The sequence below is a fragment of the Syngnathus typhle genome, linkage group LG5 (genome assembly GCF_033458585.1).
Source record: "Syngnathus typhle isolate RoL2023-S1 ecotype Sweden linkage group LG5, RoL_Styp_1.0, whole genome shotgun sequence".
Taxonomy (NCBI): domain Eukaryota; kingdom Metazoa; phylum Chordata; class Actinopteri; order Syngnathiformes; family Syngnathidae; genus Syngnathus; species Syngnathus typhle.
Genome location: NC_083742.1, coordinates 15664075 through 15688958, shown reverse-complemented (window position 1 = coordinate 15688958; position 24884 = coordinate 15664075). Strand labels below are relative to the sequence as shown.

Sequence of the window (24884 nt, the reverse complement as noted above, 5' to 3'; positions counted from 1 at the left end):
ACACACACACACACAGACCAAATTGTCAGGGCGCACTATACACTTAATAGATGATGCAGTAGCAGAAGCTAATTGGTAGCTTACCAGGTCCAATGCGGATGTTGCTACGACGTGGAGGAATCACTTCTTACGTGTCTTAGCGTTTGGTTCTTAGCGGTGCCGAGATTAGAGTTAGGTTAGGGTCAGCAGTCGGGTCTCGCATTCTTGTTGTTCATGTTTGCCGAGCCGTTCGCGACTCTTTGACACAACAGAAGCTGACTCGGCAAGAAGTAGCTCGGGTAGCTGTCAGCGTGCATATCAACTTGGGGGACATGAGTAATACGGCCAACAATCAACACAAAAGACTCGCCCCTTCATTTTCTATCCATTTTCTGAGCCGCTGCCTTAACTTCCACTTTTGACGGTGACCATGATTATTTGTGAGCTTGTTTCCTGATTGGCTCTGATGTCTCGTATTGACCTCTCAACACAACAGGATTTTTTTGGTTTTTTTTTTGAAATGGGAGATGAGTTTAGCATTCACGATTGTCTCCTCCAGTCTCATTGATCAAATCACAAAAAACTGGAAAACGAAAAACATCTCTTGGTAGAATTGACAGAAATGTGTTTGTCCAAAAATGAGCAGACGTTCAATCACACCGATCACGTTTCCCGTCTTTGAGTCCGCCACGCGCATTGTGGCGCAACCGTTAACCTCTCGTGTGTATATTAATTCACGCCTTTTCCGCTGTTCAACTTTTTTCCATTATCCACCGTCTTCGCCCTTTTTTTTTTGTTATTGATTCTGCACTGTAATTTTCCACACTTCCCTGTCATCTCTCATCTCTTCACCCCTCTGAGAGTCCCCCCATCTTCCGAAGAAAGGTACAATAAAAGAAACTGAGAAAAAAATATATCACACCTCGGTTGAATGTTTTTTTTTTTCCCCCTCCAGTCGTCTGTCTTCCCAAACAATATTACAAAAGCAATTCTACAGCAGTCAATAGGCAGCGGGATTGGCTCTCATCCGCCTCGTCCCGCGGGGACGGACGGCCCTATCATCAATATAGATTTATACCGTGGCCTGGCAACTAACATACACAAATGTCACAGCGGCTAAAAGAAATACAAATAGGACAGCAAGCAAATTGGGCCAATTTTTTACAACATGGCGAAGTGACGGATGAACGTAAAATACGAGCGGCGGCGGCGGACGAAACCACGCCGTAACTTCTCCGGATGGACGACCGGCTTACGCAATCAGGATGTCGGTCTTTTCCATCAGCGTCAACCAAATATTTTTTCACAAGAAAAACGAGTTGAGTGTAGTTCGGGCTTTTAAGTGATGATTTATAACCGATACCAGGGACCAACATTTAGCCCAGGCATATTCTACGTTGAGATTGCTTTAAAGAAAAAAAAAGGGTGCTCAAAAGGTCTTTTGAACTCGATGAGTCTTAAGCCGCTACCGAGTACTAGATTTAGTCTGTGCAGCCGCAATGTCCATTCTGCTTTCTTGGCTTCAATTGGCCCAAAGAGTCAGCCTAAGTTCTGAGGGCAAGACGGTGGCTTTGCCACTTGTTTGGAGTCAAAGCTGAACCTCGGTGTGACCTTCAACATTTTGCTAGTTTCTGCTCCTTTTTTCTTCATGTGAACGCAGGGCTGAAAGTGTGTGATAACAAACAGCACGGGAGGCGGAGTCCAGCTGAGATGATGGCCTCCAGTTTTGATTGAAACGCGCGCACACACACACACACACACACACACACACACACATACGCGCACACATGCGCAGCAGAAGACTGGAGCTGTGTGTAAGAGGCAGTTTCTGCGTGCGGCGGGGGTCCGGCCTGGAAAGCCTCGGGGAGTCGCGATCGAATGTGAGCAAGTCCCTCGGAAAATATCATCTTGTCCAAATGGGTCATTTAGAGCGCTCGCTAAATTGCGTGCACACGTACAACGAGCAGATCGCCAAACATGACGTCGGCTAACTCAAGTTGAAATAGGAAACGGTCAGCACAGATTTGAAAAGCGTAACCAATTTTGGACATGAAAGCATTTGATGGCCGGACTTCATTGTTCTACCAACAGTACCTGCCTGCCTCCGTCAATTTGCTAAAATTCCCACCAACATTCCTTGCTGCTTACTTTACGTAAGCACCACCCGCCCTACCAACCCAGCACCAAGCAATTTTCTTTTCCCCTTCATACCTACCTACCTTTACCATCTACTTCCCCATCTCACTAGGTACAACCCCACCAACCTACTGACTGACCAAGCAACCATAACCACCCTCCCTGCCTATCTAGCGACTACCCTAACATACCTTGCTACCAACACCTAACCACCTACCAACCAATCGACCGACCGCCCTACCTACCTACATACCTACATGCCGCCCTCTATCAATCTAATTAATAACAACATTTTTAGTGAATGAAAATCATCACAATTTTCCCATTTGCTGTTAACAAGCTGTCAGGATATTGTCAATTTGACCCACGGAGTCGTGAAATGAACGGCAAGCCAATGTTGTGCCAAGTACACTTCATTGTGACAGTCTGCGTGAGTCACTCTCGGTGGCGCCGCCGCCGCCGCCGCCACTGCTTCTTCTTACTGATGATGGATGTCCGGACGCCTTCAGCGGCTGTAGACAATTTCCTGAGCACGGCCGTATGCGCGGCTTTTTGAATTCATAAGAAAATTGACTGCAGACTCATGATGGATGAGGACGCTCCTCTCGCCAGGAAATAGAGAAAAATAATAGCCGCCGCGTCAAAAATTGTGATGACTTTCACTCATTAAAAATCTATTTGAATCTTCCAGCCTACTTAAAAAAAAAAAAGAAAGAAATTCAATCAGATGTCTGTTGCGCCAACACAAGGTGTCCCTCGCAGTGAGTGGCAACCTCCAAAGTCCAACACCGTAAAAGGAGGACAATTTGGAATTTGGCCTCATTCCTGCAAAACGAATCTTATAGTAGACGTACGGTGGAAGTCCACATTTTGGAATATGGATGAAATCAGAATTCTACAATTAACGACACAAAGACAAAATCCTTTTGTGACTTTTGCGGCTATGTTTTGACCTAGGCTAACTGTTCTTATTACCTACTTTATCCTCAGTTTTCTATTCCACACACACAAACAAACACATACACACACATACACGCTCGCACATACATACACACGCACATACACGTCTTCCACCCTTGGGGGACATTTATTCTGATTACGCGGAGCCCGGGAGATCGAAGAACGTAGTAATCAGAAAACGGGCCGGGCATCTATCACCGCGGCAACCAATCAGAGCTCCGGCTCTCCGCTCCCTGGCGCCACAATAAAATTACACGCAAAATTAAAAAAAAAATTAAAAAAGCGGTGGCCAACATGTAAGTTTGTGATTTGTGTCCACACACGCAGAGTCCATACTTCATTTAGAATGTTGAAAACATGACAAAGGCATCTTTGGTATAAAAGGTGAGAGAAAAAAAATAATAATGCGGGTCAGGAGTGTAAGAGGAAACAAGTGTGTGTGCTGTGTCTGGGGAGTGTGAAGCTATTTGTTTCCACTGATGATAGAGGCTCCAGTAGATTCGAAGAGACAGCAAAAGGGGGATTAGCAGAAAATGTGGCAATGAAGGAGCACACACAAAAACTTGAGCATGCGCGCACACACAGTGTGCCGTCGAGTGACAGAGAGCCACGTTGCTATGTTTGCAACGGGAACAACGATATCAACGCATCGCTAAGCTCATCTCGAATATTACATGTTGGACTTTGGTGGCATGTTTGATGTTACAGTATACTTCACACACACCCACACATAGCCACACACACATTGTTTTCCAAATGTCAAGCCGCTGTGTGGCACCACACGGACAAATGTTAATAAAATCAATGTTTATCGGCCTCGGATCGAAGGGCGCGTCAGCCGAAATGTAAGGAAATGGCAGAGACATCACTCCTGTCATGCCGCAATATTTACGACAGATGGATGCATGAATAATTGAAAACACAGCTACATGTCCTACACAAGCCTATTGTTAGATGCAAGGGACTTTTGGTTGTTGTATAAGGTGGTTTGAAGGTGTATAGGCAATATTTTGACTCTACATTTTGGCCATTTTGGTTTGTTGTCATTAAAGAGGAGCTACGAGTACAAGTTAGAATTATTGTGACGACAACGTCAACGTTTTTCCCTTGAAAGGAGGAATGTATTGAGGGGTTTTCTTTCATTTTCTTATTCATTTGTCAAAATTGGTTAATTAATCTAATGTAAATAATGCAGTAAAAGTAAAAAACAAATACACATTTACATGTACGTTCCAATATTTTGTTTTATTAAATACGTGGCTAATTAATAAATGCAAAATAGATCAGGACGACTACTTCATTGCATTCACTGAAAAGCATGACCATGCTTTATTTTTAAATTGACAAAACAAACTGTAATTATATATTTTTAATCTGTATTGATGCAATTACATTTAACAAATGTAATTTTTTATAAAACGGGGAAACATTTTCGTACGCATCTTTATTCATTTTTATAAAAACATTTTAAATATGCATGTAAAAAATTAATTTATTGTATTAAGTCAATAGCTAATTAGAATTGAATTTGTGATGAATACAATAAAAAGATGGTTACTCATTACATATATGACGTTAAAAAAATCTATTGTAACTGCCACTTTAATACATTTTTTCTCAGTAGGGGTGAAGTGTCCAGCGAGTGTCATTCTGTCTCGTCTGACTTTGCAAAGGTGACGATTGACAAAGTGTTTAAGTACAGTGTGTGTGTGTGTGTGTGTGTGTGTGTGTGTGTGTGTGTGTGTGTGTGTGTGTGTGTGTGTGCGTGTGTGTGTGTGTGCGTGTGTACCTCTAATTACTCTTCCCCTCCACTTGAGCGTCTTTTCGCCCGGTCAGCACTGGAGCTGGGCGCTGGCGTGGCGGCTAACAGGATTAGCTTTTTAGCAGCCAGGAAGTGACACAAAATGGCGACTCGAAATGACTCGCACTCGACCCTCCTTCACCGCGGCGCCGTCTCGCCCTCACATTTCCCGCTCAGCAGCCATTTTGTTTGGGTCTGGAAATCCTTTTATCCCCCTTGCGAAAGAGAAATGGAAGAAGAAATGATGAACACGATCTGCGCTTATTGCCAGCCTTCTTCTTTGCATTTGGAATGTTTTTGTCTTGCGTTACAAGAGGAAGTATAGCAAATGATGTGAAGTGATTGCTTGAGAATAGAATAAAACCAGTTAGCCTGTTAGCATTTTGCTACAAATTAGAGTAGTGGCCCTTAGCTGCATTTCCTGTTCTATGGCTCTCATGGTATTTTGCGTTTTATACACTTCATGAGACATTCCGCTGACCTTTAAAGTTACTTTTTTTTTTCTGTCCTCCAAAAGCTATGTGTGTGTTTATTAGATGTGCGGCGAGGTTAGAAGGCAAGCTGTGCCGTCAACATGCCGTAAAGCACTTTACAAATCACTTTAAAGGCGACATCTCCTTTCTTTAATTGGCTCTAGAGTCTCCTCGCCGTCGTTCATATTTCAGACGGTGCGCTGAAACTCGCGTCGATAAATCTCCTTTATGGTGGAGAGGGGCGAGCAAGCAGGACTTTGAGGGAGAGAGAGAGCGAGCGAGACAGAGAGAGAGAGAGTTAAGGTGTGACGAAATGTGTGTGTGTGTTTGTCCATATCTTAATTATTCTGTGGCCACTGCAAGGCAGGATGCTGTGCAATATGCCAGCCTACCAATACAGTGCAAGTGCAAACAAATCCGAGGCTGATGGAGGAAGTGTGGGACAAAATAAACTTGGGCCTTACAGCCTTACGGCCATGCGGCAAGTGCAAAGCTCATGAGCAGCTTGGATGGTGAGCATCCGAGGATTGCTTTTTCTCAGCTTGTATTTTATGCTTTATTGTAAAATTACTTGAACCTTTCTATTATGTTGAGTTATTATTTTGATCGCTGATTAAATGTCTCATTTTCTTGTTAAAAAACACATTGTGAAGAAAATTGCTTGTTTTTCCTTGCACAAATGTGATTTTTTCTAACCATTTTTTGAAATTTCATCGCACAAGTTTTTCCTTTTTTTCCATTAGAATTTCAAATAAATATTCCTGTAAGATTGATCAAATAGTAGTTTTCAAAAATCCATGAATGATTCCTTAAACTAATACTGTCGGGCTCTTCCTTTAACTTTTTATTTTTATTTTAGTCCTGATGAAATCCAACTTTATTCAATTTCAACTGTATTCTTTATGTTTTGCCAACTTTTCACTTATTAGCATTTTGCATTAGCCCAAAAGCTAATTTGTTCCAATGTTCCAAGACTATTCACGTCTTGTGCGTCATCTTTGGCATTAGATTCTTTTCTAAACTTTTAAAAAAACAAAACAAAAAAAACCCCACGAACAGCGAGTTGGGCTTGAAAGTTCAATTAAAAACGCGGACCTCTGGGCTTTTCATTTGTGTGCGCACGTGTTTGTGTTTCAAACGCAGCTTTTTATCCGGAATGAGTGCGTTTGAGTGTTTTTGCTCGTTATCAGCGTGAAAAGAAAATGTCCACAGGTAATTACCACGAGTAGCGTCCTTCTTGTCGCTACTTCCGTTTCAGCAAGGCATTCGCTGCTTGATTTTTTCTCTTTAATTGGCTTCCTTGTGCAGGGGAACTTGTTTACATCTTATTATTTACTTGCAAAATTAAACAGGAATAAAGTCAAGCACCCCCGAGGCTGCGTAATTTGCAATTGAAGCAAATTTGACCCTTTATATGTATTTAGTGGCACCAAAAGGGAGAAAGCGGTAGCACATTTCTTCTTGGGCAACTTTGTACTTAAGGTTTCTCTTAGGTTGGACTATGACATGTATTTGTGTTTGTTTTCACCAACTAACATGAATTGTGAGCGGAGATTTGAGGTCTGAGGTTGACCTTTAACAAATCATGAAATAATTAAGTGAATTGATAATTTTCTGTGTCCTAAAATGGCAACAGAGATGAAAGTGAACTGTTTGCGCACTACGAAGATATACAACGCGTAATTGTAATAAACTTGCGCGCAGAGCTGTCAGCGACAAGCTCACTTTGCATGACTTCAAAAAGCCAGACATTGATGTAGCGCCTAGCCTACACGGCTAACAAGGTTAGCGACATAGAAGACGCACATAGAAAATAAAAGTGATCAACTGTTTTGTAGGTTGATGTAATTGGATGCCTGCACACACCTCCTCTTAACGTAGGGAAAGTGGGGAAAAACACACAAGCAGGACATTCATCTACACGCTAGCTTGCATACAACCCTTCGCAAAGGCTTGTATTGATTATTTCCTGCTTCAAAAGAACATTTATATTTTCGATGCAAAAGGCATACCAATATTTGGCAATTTGCATCCCTTATATTTGTACGCCGGTTTAACATGCGACCAGTTTCTGTTTAGCTATTTGTTTCACACGGTCACTGGTGGGTCCAAATACTTTTGGGCGCAAGGTTCATCTTCTGCCTTCTTGTCTGCCTTCGTGAGCCTCTAATGCAGGGGTGTCAAACTCATTTCTGTCGTGGACCCCATTGTAGTCATAGTATACTTCTGAGGGCCATTACGACTGTCAACGCCTTATATTATATACCGCATAGGCTACACAACAAACTGATGATAACTAGTTTTGAAAGCATAGACTAGTAAAAACTCTTCAAATAGTTTAAGAATGGTGATAAAAATTGCTAGCAATATCTCTATTTTTCAAAAGCAAAGACAATTTGTAATTTTAGGATTGACACATGAAGTCCATGCGCAATTTGTCTTTGCGGGCCATGTAAAATGATGTGTTGGGCCGTAGCTGGCCCACAGGCCTTAAGTTTGACACCTATTCTCTAATGGAATACCGCGTGTACACAAATACATACGTTTAACTCCGCGTCAGTGTGTGTGACTCCGCTCCATGCGCATGTGTGCGTGTGCGTGTGCGTGCGCACATGACACGCAGATTGCGAGCTGTCAAAACACAGTGACTATTTACCTTCCCAGATTGAAAATCATTCCCAGTGCTCCCCACTGTGTGCGTGCATGCGCGTGTGACCCCCAAGGTGCGAGTGTCCTTTGAAAAATGTCAAACAGCTGTTAAAGTGACCTTATGTCAGAAAATAAATATAAAAAAGATTTTATACCTTGTAGTGGCATTCAAAATTGACTCAATGCGATGGATGACAGCGGAGTCATACGTACAGGGAATCGTTGCCTTAAAAAGAGCCTTTCTTTCAAACAGTATTTTGATGCTCTAAAAAGTTGCGCCGCTCCCCCGGAAAAATACTTTTCTCTAATAAATGTGACTGCTGTTGAAAATTGCCTCTTTTTCCTCCAAATAAAAGTATAAGTGAAATCTAGAGTGGACCTCCGCAGTTGGCCAAAAGAGAGGCTGGGTGGGCCCGTGAAGATATGCATTAAAAATATTTAGAAAAAAATAAATAAAAAATCCATAAATAGTTGTCAACCCATGGGTGACAATTCTTCAAATAAAACTTTTTTTCCCCCAAAAAAATAAGAACCACCCCCTCCCTCACCATCAAGCATTTGTTTGTTGTGCATATTGGTCGATCCAATGAGCCTGACCAAGAAACTCGCAGGATTGCACCGAACGGCGTAAGAAGAACATCTTCAGATTCGAGCGCAAGGAAGACGACGACGACGCCAGCGTCAAAGCGTCTCCTCGGGGGGGCCGAGGCGCTCTCCTCGGCTGCCGTCTGAAGATTGCCAATCCCCGACACTCAATCCGGATGTTTATCTAGCCCCCCGAGGATGCGTATTACCAAACGAGACGTTTTATTTATCAAGGTAAGCAGACGGCGAAGAAGGAAGGTTGAAAAGCCACCGGCAAGATGGAGGAACAAGACAAACACACGTGTGTGTGTGGAAAAATATGACATTTAGGAGACGAGGCTATCATGAGTAGACGCGCAAAAATGTCCCAAGGTGCCAAAACAAACAAAAAAACAGGAAGGCGGCCATTCTGGTGGAAAGCAAACATTTCAGGGACTTTTTTGTCGACTCCAGCGCCGTGATCCATTTGTCATAAGTGGCCCTGCAAAAAAAGGTCCCGGGAAGTAAAGGCCAAAAAGTGACAGGAAATACCCCATTTTGTTTTGACATAATTTTGGGCATATTTATGGTGGTTCTTCATAGAATAACCTATCCTACAGAATATTTTAAAATCCAGCACCCCCAAAGGCAGTTTTGAAATTTGGTCGGCATCACGTGTTGACTCATACAAAAGTCATTCCTGAAAGGACACAGGAAGTCAACCATGTGTTTTTGAAACGGGCCATTTTACAGCAATCTCCCTTAACTCGCTAACCCCTCACCTTTCTGCCTCAAAGTGAAAATGAAACCATTTTGATTCTTATAAAGGGTAAAACAAGAATTGCTTCACGGGAGGACAGAGTGTATCAAATTGTCCCCTTCACGAACGAGAGAAAATGTCAGGTTCAAACACTTGCGCCATAGCGTGTCTGGAGAAGTTGCTTTTTTTTTTCTGCAGGAACAGATGGTCAGCAAATATTACCTTGAATAGCGGCATAGGCCTCGCAGATTCAATCTTGCTCCACTCAACTGGATTGAAGCACTCGACCCAAAATCCTATAAAAGATGTTTTAGATGTATTAGACGCCGAGTATGTGAGAGAGTTTGTTCTCTCAGAGGAGACAACACTAGAAGAAGAACATCCTCTTTAACGACCCTGTAAGCTTTTAGTTAGCATGTTGGAGGAATGTACCCGACACAGACAAAGTTTTATCTGGAGAGTATTACGCAGAGCGTACACGAGGAACGCAGCACACAAGCGACAAGTGCTTAGTGCTGGATGCTAGCTGAATGCTGGTTTCAACATGTCCGCTAACCGCCAACTGTTTTCTGGCTAGTTAAGAATGGTTACTGGTGACCACTTAACTGCTTTCTACCTGGTTGCTAACTGTATGTTGCGTTCAAGATGTCTGCTAACCGCCAACTTTCTTCTGGCTAGTTAGCAATGGTTAGGGGTGAGCAGCTAACTGCTTTCTAGCGGGTTGCTAACTGCATGTTGCAAGATGTTTGCTAACCGCTAACTGTTTTCTGGCTACTAATTAGCAATGGTTACAAATGAGCAGCTAACTGGTTTGTAGTCACTGGCTAATTGCATGTGGAATGTTTCCGTTTACTTTGTTTTCAACGCCACACTTCAGAGGTCTTATCCGGTGATCTTCCAGGTGTCCTATGTCGCATTTCCCCCGGCACGTTGGAAGGCAGCATCAGCACTAGCAGCCGACATCAGGATGCCTGTAATCTCGTCCCCGTCGGCGGCGGCGGTCATTCTTTATTCTCTGGTCTGCTTGTCATTTTGTAGCTGTCACTCGGCCCTTCTCTGCCCATCCGTCAGCATCCATCCTCCTCCTCCTCTGCCATCCGTCACTCTCGGGAGGGGTTGGCTAACAGGCTGCTTGACAGCCAGCAAAAGTGGACTTCTCTTCCTTTTTTTCGCCTTCCTTTTTCCCGAGCCAGCCATCCAGTCAGTCAGTCAGTCAGGCAGTCATCCGAGGCTAATTAAATAGCGGCGCACTCCTTCCACAAGTCCACTCTGCTTGTTGCCTTTTTCTCTCTCTCGGTCTCTCTGTCTCTCTCTGTCTTTCTCTGTCTCTCTCTGTCTCTCTCTGACCCTCTCTCTCTCTCTCCCCCCTTCGTCGCCCAGGGTGTCATACGCTAAGATTAACCTCCCGCTGTAAAGATCACACACACAAAGTAACAGCGGTCGACAGCAAGGCTCCTCAATCAAATGTTTAAAGCGTCTAGTTGGGAAACGTTCCTTACGTGAATAGGCATTAGAAAGGCTACATTAAAACAGTAACGACAGACCTTCATCGAATGCAAAAATTGTTCATGAAAGGATCCTTTTGTTAAGGAGCAAGTGGTAGAAAGAGTATTTGATCGAAAACTAAGTTTTTGTCAAAACAAGCTGTGTTTCTTTGCAATGATGCCTTCACGTTGGTACGTACATTTCCCTCGCGTCTCACTAATAAGTTGTCCCAGACATCTTCAGAATGGCTGACTGAACCGAAACCGAAGCTTTTTATGCGATTCAGTCTTTCTCCCAGTGTTGTTTTCTTTGCATTTGGCTCCTGGCGTGCGTCTGTTGAGCGTTATTCGGACGCAGATGGACGATTAGAGCGGTATTACGTCGCGGCGCGCAGCAAACAAAAGACAAAAGCAACGTTAAAGCCGCAGACGGCGATGGACGTGCCCTCGCAGCCGCTTTTCACGCAAATCCTCAAAATGATCAAAGTTTGGCGGCCATGTTAGATGGTGTAGGCTTAAAAAGCTTCGCAAAGTAGCGCGGCCCATCTGTCCGCGATAGCCGCTTCTCATTTGTGCAAATCTTTCAGTCTGCGTCAGTTATTCTCTCTCTCTCTTTTTTTTTTAAGCAGGCTACACACACACACAAACTTAAGGTCTGACGTTACAGTTTCAGAAGAAAAGAGGTGAGTCGTAGCACAAATCGCCACACAAGATTGTTGTTGCGGAACAGCAACAAACGGAAAGCTGGAAGAGCAAAGGGACGAGTGTTTGACGGGAACAGAAAATTGCCGGAAAAACAACCAGGCGGGGATATTACAGGCGGGCGTGGTGAAAAATGGAAAGCATAAATTGTGGCCAATTACTGATGTGAAGCACCCGCACGGGTGAGCAGGGAGGCTAGTGAGGGGGCGTGGCCGACTGGCATAGTGTCGTGGGCATGGAAAAACACTGAGAACACGCAGGCGTAGCAACGGAACCAAATTGGTACGCACGTACTCAAATACTGTCCAAAAAATGGACACACACTGCTTCACTGACATTTTCTGGATTTATTCACATGTAGCGGCCTGATAAATTTTCACTACAAATACCTTTGCTTTGTAAAAATCATCCCCAAATATTGACATGCTCTATTCGATATATTTGATTGTAGGGAGAAACCTTTATAGAAATAATAATAATAAAAAATACAAAATTCAACAAACACTTTTCAATTCCTCTGCAGAATCCATTGGCAAACAACGAGAAAGGATGACTGTCTTTCAAAAGATGTTGGAGGGGGGTAGCGGTGTTGGGTCAAGAGCCCAATCTATCCGCTAGATGAAAAGCAAACGGCAATCGTGTGGCACAAACACGCGTGTCATCCCCGGGAATTGGCCATCGCCTCATCGGAATCCCCTTCGTCTTTTTTTTTTTCCTTCTTTCCTGTGCAAATGGGAGACATATCGAGGAAAGCGGGGGAAGGCGGGGCATATATATTTCATTGGATGGGATGCCACATTGTCGCTTAAGCTGCTTGATGTCCCAACTCTCTCAGGGCAAAGCGAAGAAAGAAAGAAAGAAAGAAAGAAAGAAAGAAAGAAAGAAAGAAAGAAAGAAAGAAAGAAAGAAAGAAAGAAAGAAAGAAAGAAAGAAAGAAAGAAAGAAAGAAAGAAAGAAAGAAAGAAAGAAAGAAAGAAAGAAAGAAAGAAAGAAAGAAAGAAAGAAAGAAAGAAAGAAAGAAAGAAAGAAAGAAAGAAAGAAAGAAAGACTTTCATCTTTCTTCTATCTTCTCTTTCATCTTTCTTCTATCTTCTCTTTCATCTTTCTTCTACCTTCTCTTTCATCTTTCTTCTATCTTCTCTTTCATCTTTCTTCTATCTTCTCTTTCATCTTTCTTCTATTCTCTTTCATCTTTCTTCTATTCTCTTTCATCTTTCTTCTCTTTCATCTTTCTTCTCTTTCATCTTTCTTCTATCTTCTCTTTCATCTTTCTTCCTTCTCTTTCATCTTTCTTCCTTCTCTTTCATCTTTCTTCTATCTTCTCTTTCATCTTTCTTCTATCTTCTCTTTCATCTTTCTTCTTTTCATCTTCTATCTTCTCTTTCATCTTTCTTCTATCTTCTCTTTCATCTTTCTTCTATCTTCTCTTTCAATCTTCTCTTTCATCTTTCTTCTATCTTCTCTTTCATCTTTCTTCTATCTTCTCTTTCATCTTTCTTCTATCTTCTCTTTCATCTTTCTTCTATCTTCTCTTTCATCTTCTATCTTCTCTTTCATCTTTCTTCTATCTTCTCTTTCATCTTTCTTCTATCTCTTTCATCTTTCTTCTATCTTCTCTTTCATCTTTCTTCTCTTCTCTTTCATCTTTCTTCTTTTCATCTTTCTTCTTTCTTCTATCTTCTCTTTCATCTTTCTTCTATCTTCTCTTTCATCTTTCTTCTATCTTCTCTGAAAGGATGAAAGAAAGGATGAAAGAAAGGATGAAAGAAAGGATGAAAGAAAGGATGAAAGAAAGGATGAAAGAAAGGATGAAAGGATGAAAGAAAGGATGAAAGGAAGAAAGAAAGGATGAAAGGAAGAAAGGATGAAAGAAAGGATGAAAGAAAGGATGAAAGAAAGGATGAAAGGATGAAAGGATGAAAGAATGAAAGAATGAAAGAAAGGATGAAAGGAAGAAAGAAAGGATGAAAGGAAGAAAGGATGAAAGAAAGGATGAAAGAAAGGATGAAAGAAAGGATGAAAGGATGAAAGGATGAAAGAATGAAAGAATGAAAGAAAGGATGAAAGGAAGAAAGAAAGGATGAAAGGATGAAAGAAAGGATTGCGGTAATTAGGATGGCTCCCTTCACATTTGACCCAGCCAGCCTGGTGATCACAAACATCCAATTGTTTGATATCTCCTCAGAACAACCACATGCTGCTTCACCAAGCAATGTTATTCGCTGCCTGCATGCCATGTCGCGAGTAAGCGAAGCCTCTCGGAAAACGTAAGCCCCTGGAATTAGCCGCGACAGATCAGAGATACCGGTGCGGACACGCGAGCAGATGCGGGTCGGGGGCTGACAGTTGTGGGGGAGGAAGGGCTCGTCCGGACAGATGGAAGGACACTGATGGATCCCGACAGCCAGCAAGCCAGCGCTTTGGCCTCCAGCCTGAATCAACAGAGCAAGCTGACGGCTATATCTGCCCGCCTTTATTAACGCGGAAAGGCGTGAACGCACACCTGGACACACACACACACACACTTTGGGGTAGTATGGCGGCCAAGACAGGAGAAAGTTTGCTTGGCAGCAAGCTCATATGAGCTCCGGGATTCCAGGTGCATCGTTCATTTTATCCCCCAGCAGATTATTTAAAAGACGACCTGCAGCATTCCCCGATACACGCACGCATGCACACACACACACACGCATGCACGCACGCACACGCACACAAACACACTTGATTGTGAAGGCAGAAATGTTAATGATGTAAACAACTTGCAGCCTCATTCACTCTTGTTTTGCTTGTTGGTTTTCTTGGATGAAATCAACTGGAATGTGTTTATACTCATCCTGCGCCATTCAAATTGGATCGGTGAGATGTTAGAGGAAAGAAATGACGTATTATTGAAATTATACATATGTATGTTCGCCCAAACAAAACTGACTTCAGTATTAAATAAACTGTGAAATTAGACACTGTACAAGATAGGAAATAAAATGGGTTTTTGATTTTCAGAACTTATTTGTAGTTTTTTGAAGGCGTGCTGACATTTCTTAAAAATTAAATTCTCAGAAAAAAAATGGACTAAAATTATTGTTAAAAAGATAAAATCGCCCAACATTTTTCTAATTGTGTGAAGGCGAAGGCCTTCACACATATGTTATTCTACTTTTTTCACTTTATTATTATTATTATATTTTATTCTCCTCACTTTTTTGACACGTTTCATCTTCCACATAATTCATCCGATTCACTCCATTCCACTTTTCACGTATTCCAAATATTCACGCGACGAGCGCTTCCATTTTTCTCGTTCCGAAAATTTACCGCTTCCGCAAAATTCCCAAAATTCCGACAAATTTTTCCCCATTCATTCTTAATGGCACATTCGACATTTCACATTTACGTCGTTCCAATTTGAAATTCACATCATTCAGCACATTCTAATCACATTCGGAAGGATTCTCGACATTCCCAAAATTCCCAAATTCGAAAATTTCACGTTTTCACGTTAAAAATTCCGACAAATTTTCACAAAATTTCGTTTTTCACCTCTAACTTCTACATTTTTCAACCGATTCAACTCGTTCCAACTTTCAACTGTTCATCTTTTGCCTACCTATTCCACATCGTCCCACTTACCAAAAACTTCACATCTTTTATTTTGAAATTCAACCAAAATTCTCTAAAATTTCGTTTTTCTACTCTAATTTCTACATTTTTCAACCGATTCAACCCATTCCAACTTTCAACTGTTCATCATTTTTCTACCGATTCCACAACTTCCCACTTACCAAAAGCTTCACATCTTTTATTTTGAAATTCACACCCAAGTCCTTTTCCCTTCTCATTTCTACATTTTTCAACCGATTCAACCCATTCCAACTTTCAACTGTTCATCATTTTTCTACCTATTCCACAACTTCCCACTTACCAAAAACTTCACATCTTTTATTTTGAAATTCACACCCAATTTCCTTTTCCCTTCTCATTTCTACATTTTTCAACCGATTCAACCCATTCCAACTTTCAACTGTTCATCATTTTTCTACCTATTCCACAACTTCCCACGTCCCAGAAACTTCACATCTTTTATTTTGAAATTCACACCCAATTCCTTTTTCCCTTCTCATTTCTACATTTTTCAACCGATTCAACCCATTCCAACTTTCAACTGTTCATCATTTTTCGACCTATTCCACAACTTCCCACTTACCAAAAACTTCACATCTTTTATTTTGAAATTCACACCCAATTCACTTTTCCCTTCTCATTTCTACATTTTTCAACCGATTCAACCCATTCCAACTTTCAACTGTTCATCATTTTTCTACCTATTCCACAACTTCCCACTTACCAAAAACTTCACATCTTTTATTTTGAAATTCACACTCAATTTCCTTTTCCCTTCTCATTTCTACATTTTTCAACCGATTCAACCCATTCCAACTTTCAACTGTTCATCATTTTTCTACCTATTCCACAACTTCCCACTTACCAAAAACTTCACATCTTTTATTTTGAAATTCACACCCAATTCACTTTTCCCTTCTCATTTCTACATTTTTCTACCGATTCAACCCATTCCAACTTTCAACTGTTCATCATTTTTCTACCTATTCCACTACTTCCCACTTACCAAAAACTTCACATCTTTTATTTTGAAATTCACACCCAATTCCCTTTTCCCTTCTCATTTCTACATTTTTCAACCGATTCAACCCATTCCAACTTTCAACTGTTCATCATTTTTCGACCTATTCCACAACTTCCCAAAACCTTCACATCTTTTATTTTGAAATTCACACCCAATTCCTTTTTCCCTTCTCATTTCTACATTTTTCAACCCATTCAACCCATTCCAACTTTCAACTGTTCATCATTTTTCGACCTATTCCACAACTTCCCACTTACCAAAAACTTCACATCTTTTATTTTGAAATTCGCCACAAATTCTCCAAATATTCTACATTTCTCAAGTAATTCAACACGTTTCAACATCGTTCGGCAGCATTCCCCGAAGAAGTTATTCATACATTTCGCCTTCACACGCAATTTCTCCAGAAATTGCAAAATTCTAGTTTACTTAGAAACTATACTTTTTTTCATTTATGAATTTGAAAAATGATTTTGATTAAATTAGTACCTGATAGAATAAAGTTGATATTTCAAATGAGTGAATGGTAAAAAAAAAAAATTAAGCCTTTTTGAGCAATCCAAAACTGCATTTAAAAAATAAATCGTCCAACATTTTTCTGACTTACTTAGAAACAATGCTTTTTTCATTTATGAATTTGAAAAAAAGATTTTTATTAAATCAGTACCTGATATTATAAAGTTGATATTTCAAATGAGTGAAAAGTAAAAAAAAAAAAAAAATTAACCCTTTTTGATAAATCAAAAACTGCGTTTAAAAAGATATATATTTCTTCAAAAAAACATTAATAAAATAAATACATCTACGCGTTTTTCTTCCTTAACTTTAACAAACGAGTTTTAAACATGTAATTCTGGACCATATTACAAATGTGAATGAAAATATAGTTTCCAAAATCTGTGAAACATAATTACGGATATCTCCATATATTAATCAACAAATTATTGAAGTTGTTTATTAAAGAATGTATGAAATTATTTTAAAATGCAATGACTTGGTTGAAGAAAATTGAGAGAGTGAGTGAATGTATTTATATGCAAATGTGTATGTGCATGTGCGTGTGTACGTGTGCGTGAGAGAGAGAGAGAGAGACATGACAGCTGGCTGACACAGTGGGTACTCTTCAGGTGGGGTGTTTGTAAGCCACATCACCCGTCACAATGTTTAATTAGCACCTTTCTGCATTGTGCGTGTGTGTATGTTGATCAGTCCATTATTATATGTAAATATCTCATAATGTGTTTTCACACCTCCATATGTTTGACTTATGTGTTATTTGTATGCATATATGCGCAGCGCTTGTACATACTATATCGACTTTCCTTTTAATACGCTTTAATTATGTGTGTGTGTGTGTGTGTGTGTCAATGACAGCTGAGGTCACTCCTGCGGGTTTTTAATCCTGACTCGCATTGGGAAGTTGGAAGGTTTAATCGGAGCTTCCGCCGGCTACCCAGAGGTTCACCAGCTGCACTTGGGATGCGCTTCCTGTCCAAGGTGCACACACACACACACACAGACACACACACACACACACACATGCATGCTCACGTGCACATGCACACAGGCGTCTCACCTGAGCAGTCCTCATCACAATTTAAAGAGTTTGTCGGGCAACGTGTTCTTGTTTTCACCAATTGGCAAAAGATTTGGTAAACACGTTTATCACGAGTCGACCCACAAAAACAGTCTAAAGAAGCCACACCTATGGAGGTGAGCCATTTTGTTTTGAAGCGGCCGTTTTAGGTTCTTTGGGGGGAAAAGTTCCAGTGGGATGAATTTTGTCTGATCGCTACCGTAGTCAAGCAACGATAGGAGGGCTGAAAGGCGGCAAGCGGTGTTTCTCTGTTTAAAATGCTTGGCTCCCCCTGCGTCGGATTGATTTTTTGTTGATGTTGTGTTATATTGTGTGTATTTGATTTGGAGGCCCCGCTCGCCCCGAGACAAAATCTGCGGGGACCCCGATTGCGGCGGCGCTTTCCCAACCAGGATAATGATGGCAGCTTAATCAAGTCGATGCGGAATCAAACAAAGACGGCCGTTAGCGCTGCGGTTCCGACCCAAACCCGGTCACGCTCCACCAGCCCGACGCTCACCTGCTGTCGATTGAATAATGGAGGCGAGGTGTTTGGCTGATTATTTGTTACCTCTGCCGAAAAGGCCGTCATTCCATTAGAGCTTGTTCGCTAACTTGAAGCGTTAGCATAAAAGCGCGAACAAACAAGCGTTAGCAAATAAAATGCACTTTCCATTTGAGCTGAAGATTTTTTGTTAAAATCATCATTTTTGCCGTGGAATTAGATGTATTAAAAGTGCTATCAGTACTTGCTATTGGTTTGGGTGACTACTCAAGAATTGAGTACTCGTACTGCTATTGGACATCCGTAATATTTATTGTTATACATTAAGTCACAAAGGGAAGACAAATGAAAGGTGAAATGAAATTCACACAAATATTTGGCAAGAATATCATAAAAAGAAAATAGGAAATGAATGTAAATTTGAAAAGATTTTGTCTTCACTTAAAAACAAGAGGAATAGCGTTCGCCCACTGGTGTTCTGTGAGCTCCTTTTGTGAAGATCCCATTAGAGAATCCAGAATCTGTTGAAAGTAGTTTATACCTGTGCTCTTTTGTGCGTGCGTGCGTGTGTGCGTGCGGCAGGATTAATGTGTCGCTGTCACGCGGCGGCAGATGATGAAGTAGTAAAATGGCGGGAGAATGAAAGAAGAAAAATAGCAGCGTGTCAGATAAAAAAAAGAGGACAGATGAAAAAAGAGAATACTTTGCCTTCACAGAAAAATAATCGCATGAAAGATTAATGTCGTACGTGGGACCACCGCATGGAAAAGTGGGCTAAATAAGCCAACCCTCTGACAAGAACAAAAAAAAAGCAACAAAAAAAAAAAAATGCTGACAAAGTGGCGCTCCATGCATGTCCACGTTAAATTCTTTTTTCTCTCCGTTTTTCAGAAGGAAATCTTTTCAAGTCACAAAGCGAGCTGCGCTTTCCAGTCGGACCAAGAACGTGAAATAGAGTGCATTTAGCATTAGCATCTTTTTGCTCGGGAATTCATTACAAATACTTGAAATGACCTCAAAAGTTAGAAAGTGCAAGATATTCGCTTACAAAGAAACATTAATCATTACAAATATAAAGAAGACCTTAGAGAATATTAGAAACTTTGTGACTAAATGGAATACTTTTTTTTTTTTCCCCGATGGACTCTGGCTGCTGCTTTATGCTGCAAACGTCTCCCGGGGGCCCGGGTTTGTCGCCAAGACGAAGCCTTTCAGCCCTTTCATTCCATCTTCATTATGTGTCCATTATGCGCGTTAAACCCTAATCAACGCCATCAGCTTTTTTTTTTTCCGTAAATAAATAGTTGCTTTGCCTGCCGGCTGCCTTAATTGATTCCCCGGCACGCTAATTGATCACCGGGCCAACAGCACTGATTGAACATGAACAAAGCGGACGAGAAGAAGACGAAGAAAAAGAAACGAGGTGGCGAGGACTATATGCCGGTCAAGTGAGAACTGGCGTTGAACTTCGGCTGATCGTGTTGTTTGCAAAACTCAATCCGTTCAATTCATCACAATATTAGGTACACGATTGGGATTAGAGAGCTAAAGTGAGAATGCTCATAAGGATCTAAAAAAAGGTATCTAAAAATGGGGGGGGGAAAAAAGAGAAAAATACACAAATACTATATATAATATATATCGAAATGAAAGAGACACATTAAAATACAGCAAAAAGAGATTAGAACAAAACAGTTTACGCTTTAAATATCAGGCACCCTTTAATAAATGATAGGCTAGCAATAAATGCGCGCTGACCTCAGCACAAAAGTGAGACTCAGAGGTTCTGCCAATTTGTGAATGCAGAGTCACAAATTTTGCTCATTGCTACATCATCCTTTCCAAGCAATGTGATCCTACGCATCTTCCCAAAGCGCCAATCGAAGAACTTTAAGGCTTCCAACGAGCGTTGGCAAGGCAGACGTGTTCCTGTCAGGCAACTCTACTCCATTACGTTTCATTACAGTGAGCTTGGTGTGAATGTGTTATGTACTTAAAGGCTGTCACTTATGCTGACATGAAGGAGACTTCAATTATTCATCAGCGTATTTGCTCTTGTGGGGACAACCCACCTTGCCTTTGTTACACACTAATGACAGAAAAGACACCTTGTGTGTGCGTGTGTGTCATTTACCGTTCTTCGCCTTTCCCACAAGGCCGTGCGTGAGTAGCCAAGCGGCGGTTCCCCGGGGACGGCCTCCATTGTTGCCGTTGTGATGTATTGCCAGGAAAGGCCTGGAAGGCAGCGACCACTTATTTAGACATCAAATTAGGGCCTATACACACACACACACGCGCACACACACACACACACACACTAATGGGCTGAAAGAAGCTTATGTGTGCATTTTTTTTTTCTAGCGGTGAAAGAAAAGTGTCCCCGGACTAAAGGTAGAGCAATGCTAAGATGGAGCGACAAGAGTGAATTTCCAGCCTCGTTTTTTTACATGAAGCGTGAATAAAATCAAGACTCCAACATATGGACGTCATTTTAACTTCTTGTGAGGGTTGCGTTACCTGCATGGAGCGAACCAGCCAGATTTGGACATAGAACCTACCAGGGGCGCGCACAAGTGGTGGCTAAGGGGCCGGGGGGGCCTTTGCCCGAGTCATCCATCCGGGTTTGGGGCATTTGTTATTGACACGCAACATTTTCTTCGACACTCGCACGTCTTTGGCTGGGCAATTCAACAAACACGTGCGTCAAATTAACGGCGTCCTCCAGCCCGTTTTCCCGTTTTCCGTTAGATCTGACTAATGAGCCTCGTTACGTGATTAAAAACAAACGCTTGACGATATAACGTTTAGGTATCATCATGTGAGCTGTTAAAAGGGACAAAAACAAGTATGTGTGAGCTTGTCTCTATATTTTTGTGCAGCACTATGCGCTGGTCGTCCATCCGACGGGACACTTGGAAATTCACAGTTGAAATTCAAAATGGATTCTACACATTTCTTTGGCATCTAAAAAAAAATCGGACGCTACTTTCTGGATGACGTCAGTGACATTGAAAGCACAACCCGGGGAGATAGTTTGCCACAAAAGGCACAAAATGTCATTTGGACAAGGACACGCACACACAGACTCACTACATGTGTGACCTGTGAGGGTGCAGAGCAGCAACAAAAACACTTTCCTGTAATAACTTCAGCTACATCTAATCCTATTTCCCTTGCAAGTGAGTGTGCGCGTGCGTGCGTGTGAGAGAGAGACAGAGACAGACACAGAAAGAGAGAGAGAGAGCGAGTGAGAGACAGAATGAGAGAGAGCGAAAGAGCGAAAGAGAGAGAGCGAGAGAGAGAGTGTGTGTTACGGTGAGACGAAATGTGTGTGTGTTTGTCAAGATCTTAATTCTTTTTCTGCAGACTCAGCAAGGCACTGACACACACACGCGCACACACACATACTTGCTTGGCCTCAACTTCAACACACGCACATGCTCCCGAGGACCCGGCTGGACATTCGGACGCCATTGAAAGCTGCGCTTAAGCAGGATAGGGAAAGTGGCTGCGTCCTGATTTTGATGTTATGCTCATTTATTCATTTGAAGAATTCCCACTGTGGCAAAGCTAATGGCTCTGGTGGAACGGTGTGCCACATCCCAAAAGTGACTTTTCTCCTTCTTGGCCAAGCCGATTTATTTATACAGACGCTGCGTACTTATTTACCTCGTTATTATTTCATCTCGACACCAAACTTCCATTGAACGCTTCTAAAAATGTGGTTGGGATTCATTTGTGATGTCCTTGTCTCGGTTTTGATGTTTTTTGTGATGACACTGATGATCATTGGACATCTGCTGTTTTCGTTTGTTGAAAACAAACACCCCAAATAAATGTAGAATATCCTTGTTTCGCATTGCAACGGACTCGACAGTCGTGCGATTACAGTTAATTCTTTACTGCATGAAAAACTTGGTGAAGAAGTACGCGGCTTGCTTCCCAAACTACAAACAAAGGTCAAACTTGTCATGGGCCTTAAGTGTGGCACAAGAGTCACAAGACATTGCAGGCTGCGTCATGCGTCTGCCCTGTGCGACGTCTCCTCCCGTCTAGAAAAACAACTTTGTGTGCATGTCTGTGATGTCAACAAGCTTCATTAGCATAGCCACAGCCGCGAGCGTTCACGCCGCATCCGCAACACCTGGGACACGCACTCACCAAAATGTGCACCTGACAGATAATATACAAGCCAGTAAACACACACACACACACCAGTTAAATAAAGAACGTGAATGTAGTGTGTGTGCAGCGTGTGTGTGCGTGTGTGTGAGTTTGATTACGTTGTCTTGCTAAGTAGCAAAGCTCACAAATGACACAAAGAAGAAGTGTAGGGGAAAAAGACATCTTTGTTTGTAATAACCACAATTGTCAATAAAGTTTTGGTTAAAATTCACAATAAGAAAAAAAAATGTTGAAATGAATAAATAATAAAATCATCGGTTGTCGTGTAGCTATTTGTTCACTCGGTTGTGGCTTGGATTTCTGTTTGAGTCCCACCATCATGTTTTATAGTCAAGTGAATCGTGACTGCACACAATTTATTTTTTTTGTATGAAAGTTACTGTAAAAATGAGTCACATTTTCAATATTAGCTGTAATCTCGCATCAAACCAAAGATATGAAGATGAACAATATGAGGAGAAAGACAGAGGGAGGAAATGAAAAAAGAATGGAAAAGAGGATGAAACCACCTCCCACCGCAAAAAAAAAAAAAAATGTTTTGGGGTTGATCAATTGTCGTCTGCTGGTGGTAACACCTCATTTTTCAATTCCTTGTTTACAATCTGTGCTGCCCAACATTGAAACATAACACACGCACACACACATTCGGGAGGAAAACATTTTTTGTCATTGACTTTGGAGACATTCTGCTCCCCTAAATATACACCCATTGACACACACTTATAGCACACAGTGTTTAGCAGTATTTGTATAGTATACAGCATCGCATACATGCAGTACACGTTTCCGGGCACGGGGGGGAAAATCTATCTCGGCCTGACTCGGCACCAAACCGGGTCAAGGCCTGAACTCGGTCACCTGTCAATCGCAGCTATGTGACCCGCCACAACACAATCGAGAGCAACCCACTAAAAAAAAAAAAAAAATCTTCTAGTCCCAATATCCTCTTTAACCTTCGACGTGTCATAATTTCCGCTAGTTTTTTGAGAATCTTCACATGACGTAAAAGCGAAATGAGTTGAATAATATTCACAGCGGGAGATGTTTTCAGGGTCCCAATCTGTGTTCTCCGCACCCAATTTTGGTGATAAAAGAGGCAATTTGTCGAGTCAGGCGGGTGCTTGTGCACACTGTTTACCTTATTGACGCTAATAGCCAGTCGCACGGAACAGCCCGTGAGGCAAATTGCCAATTGCTATTAAGAAGAAGTGCATTTGTGCAAACAACTAGACGACATTTCTGGACTTGCTTCTTCAATTTCTTGCCAGTAATTTATTTCATTCATCTCACAAACGTTTCCTCATTTCCACCTCATCTTTCTCGCCAGGATCATTTTCTTTGTTGTCTCACGGTAACTCTTATGCAAATATGTGTTTGTATTATGTCGTTAAAAGCCGCCTTTGTTTTGGCTCAACAGTGCATCGTGTTTGTTTCCCCCAGTTAAATGCTCACTTAGTCAGTAGTGTTCCAATCAAATACCAAATTAGTATGTTAACTAGTAGTTTGCTGACAATTGGTTTGACAGTGAGTCAGTTGCATTGGTGGGTTACTCGGTCGATTATCTCGTCAGTGGTTAGTCAACCAATCAGTCACTTAGTTGGTTACCCAGGTTTTCTGTCCGAGTCAAATATCAATTCACTGGCAAAGGACTCATCATCTTCTGTCAAAGTCATCAGCTAACATCCATGTTTTGTTTTTATGCTGTTCTCGCTGCTAATTCAATTAGCAAGATTACATCTCCGCAATTAGACTTTCCAATGAATGAGCCCTTTAATGCTGCTTTTCTCTTTTTCCCCTTTTGTCTTGTTACTGGAATTGAAAAATGACGATAAGACACACGTGCATGTATATGTATGTGCGTAATATACATACACACACATTCACACACCTTCTCATTTTTACTTTTTGTATGGTTTACTTGAATGTGTAATATGTCTTGTCACCGTGGGATAGTAGGAAACCTAATTTCGATCTCTCTGTATGTCTTGAAATTGACAATAAAGCAGACTTACACACGGATTTGGGGCAAACGCGTAGCAAATTGTGACATTGGGTGTTTTGTCCCGATACCAGCGATGTCGTACACGGACAGAAACGTCAGAAAGCGGGAGGCAGGTGCGCGCGGCTGACAAGGACTTGGCGTCTTCATCACAAATCGATGATGAAGATGGTTCCGATGCGAGGCGAGCGGGAAGAGGAAGCGGGAGGGCAGCGCCGGCGCACATCTCGCTCGCCGCTTTGTCAAAAGGCGGGGAGCAAAACAGAAGCAGCGTTAATTAGAGCGTTTGATGGCAACGATTACCAGAGTCTTTTCAGGAGACGCTCGGCTGAGATGTCAGATAGTCAAAGCCGGGAGCAATTAACGCAAAGTTGCTGGAGTTGGGCGACTTTTCCGTTTTAGGGCGAGTCATCAAACTCTGCCGCCGCGCTCCACCCACATGCACGCAAATCTTGCGCCATTCAGTTAC

General features: G+C 41.7%; 1 long non-coding RNA gene across 4 annotated transcripts in view; it reads right to left on the bottom strand.

Annotated features, from left to right (window-relative positions):
- Positions 1–24884, bottom strand: part of LOC133154819 (uncharacterized) — a 59052-nt gene that overhangs the window by 28539 nt on the left and 5629 nt on the right. For all 4 annotated transcript variants that reach the window (XR_009714544.1, XR_009714546.1, XR_009714543.1 and 1 more), the window contains exons 2-4: positions 20366–20466; positions 9545–9618; positions 4865–5091 (exon numbers count right to left, since the gene is read on the bottom strand). This is a non-coding gene — a long non-coding RNA (uncharacterized LOC133154819). The remainder of the gene's footprint in view (positions 1–4864; positions 5092–9544; positions 9619–20365; positions 20467–24884) is intronic.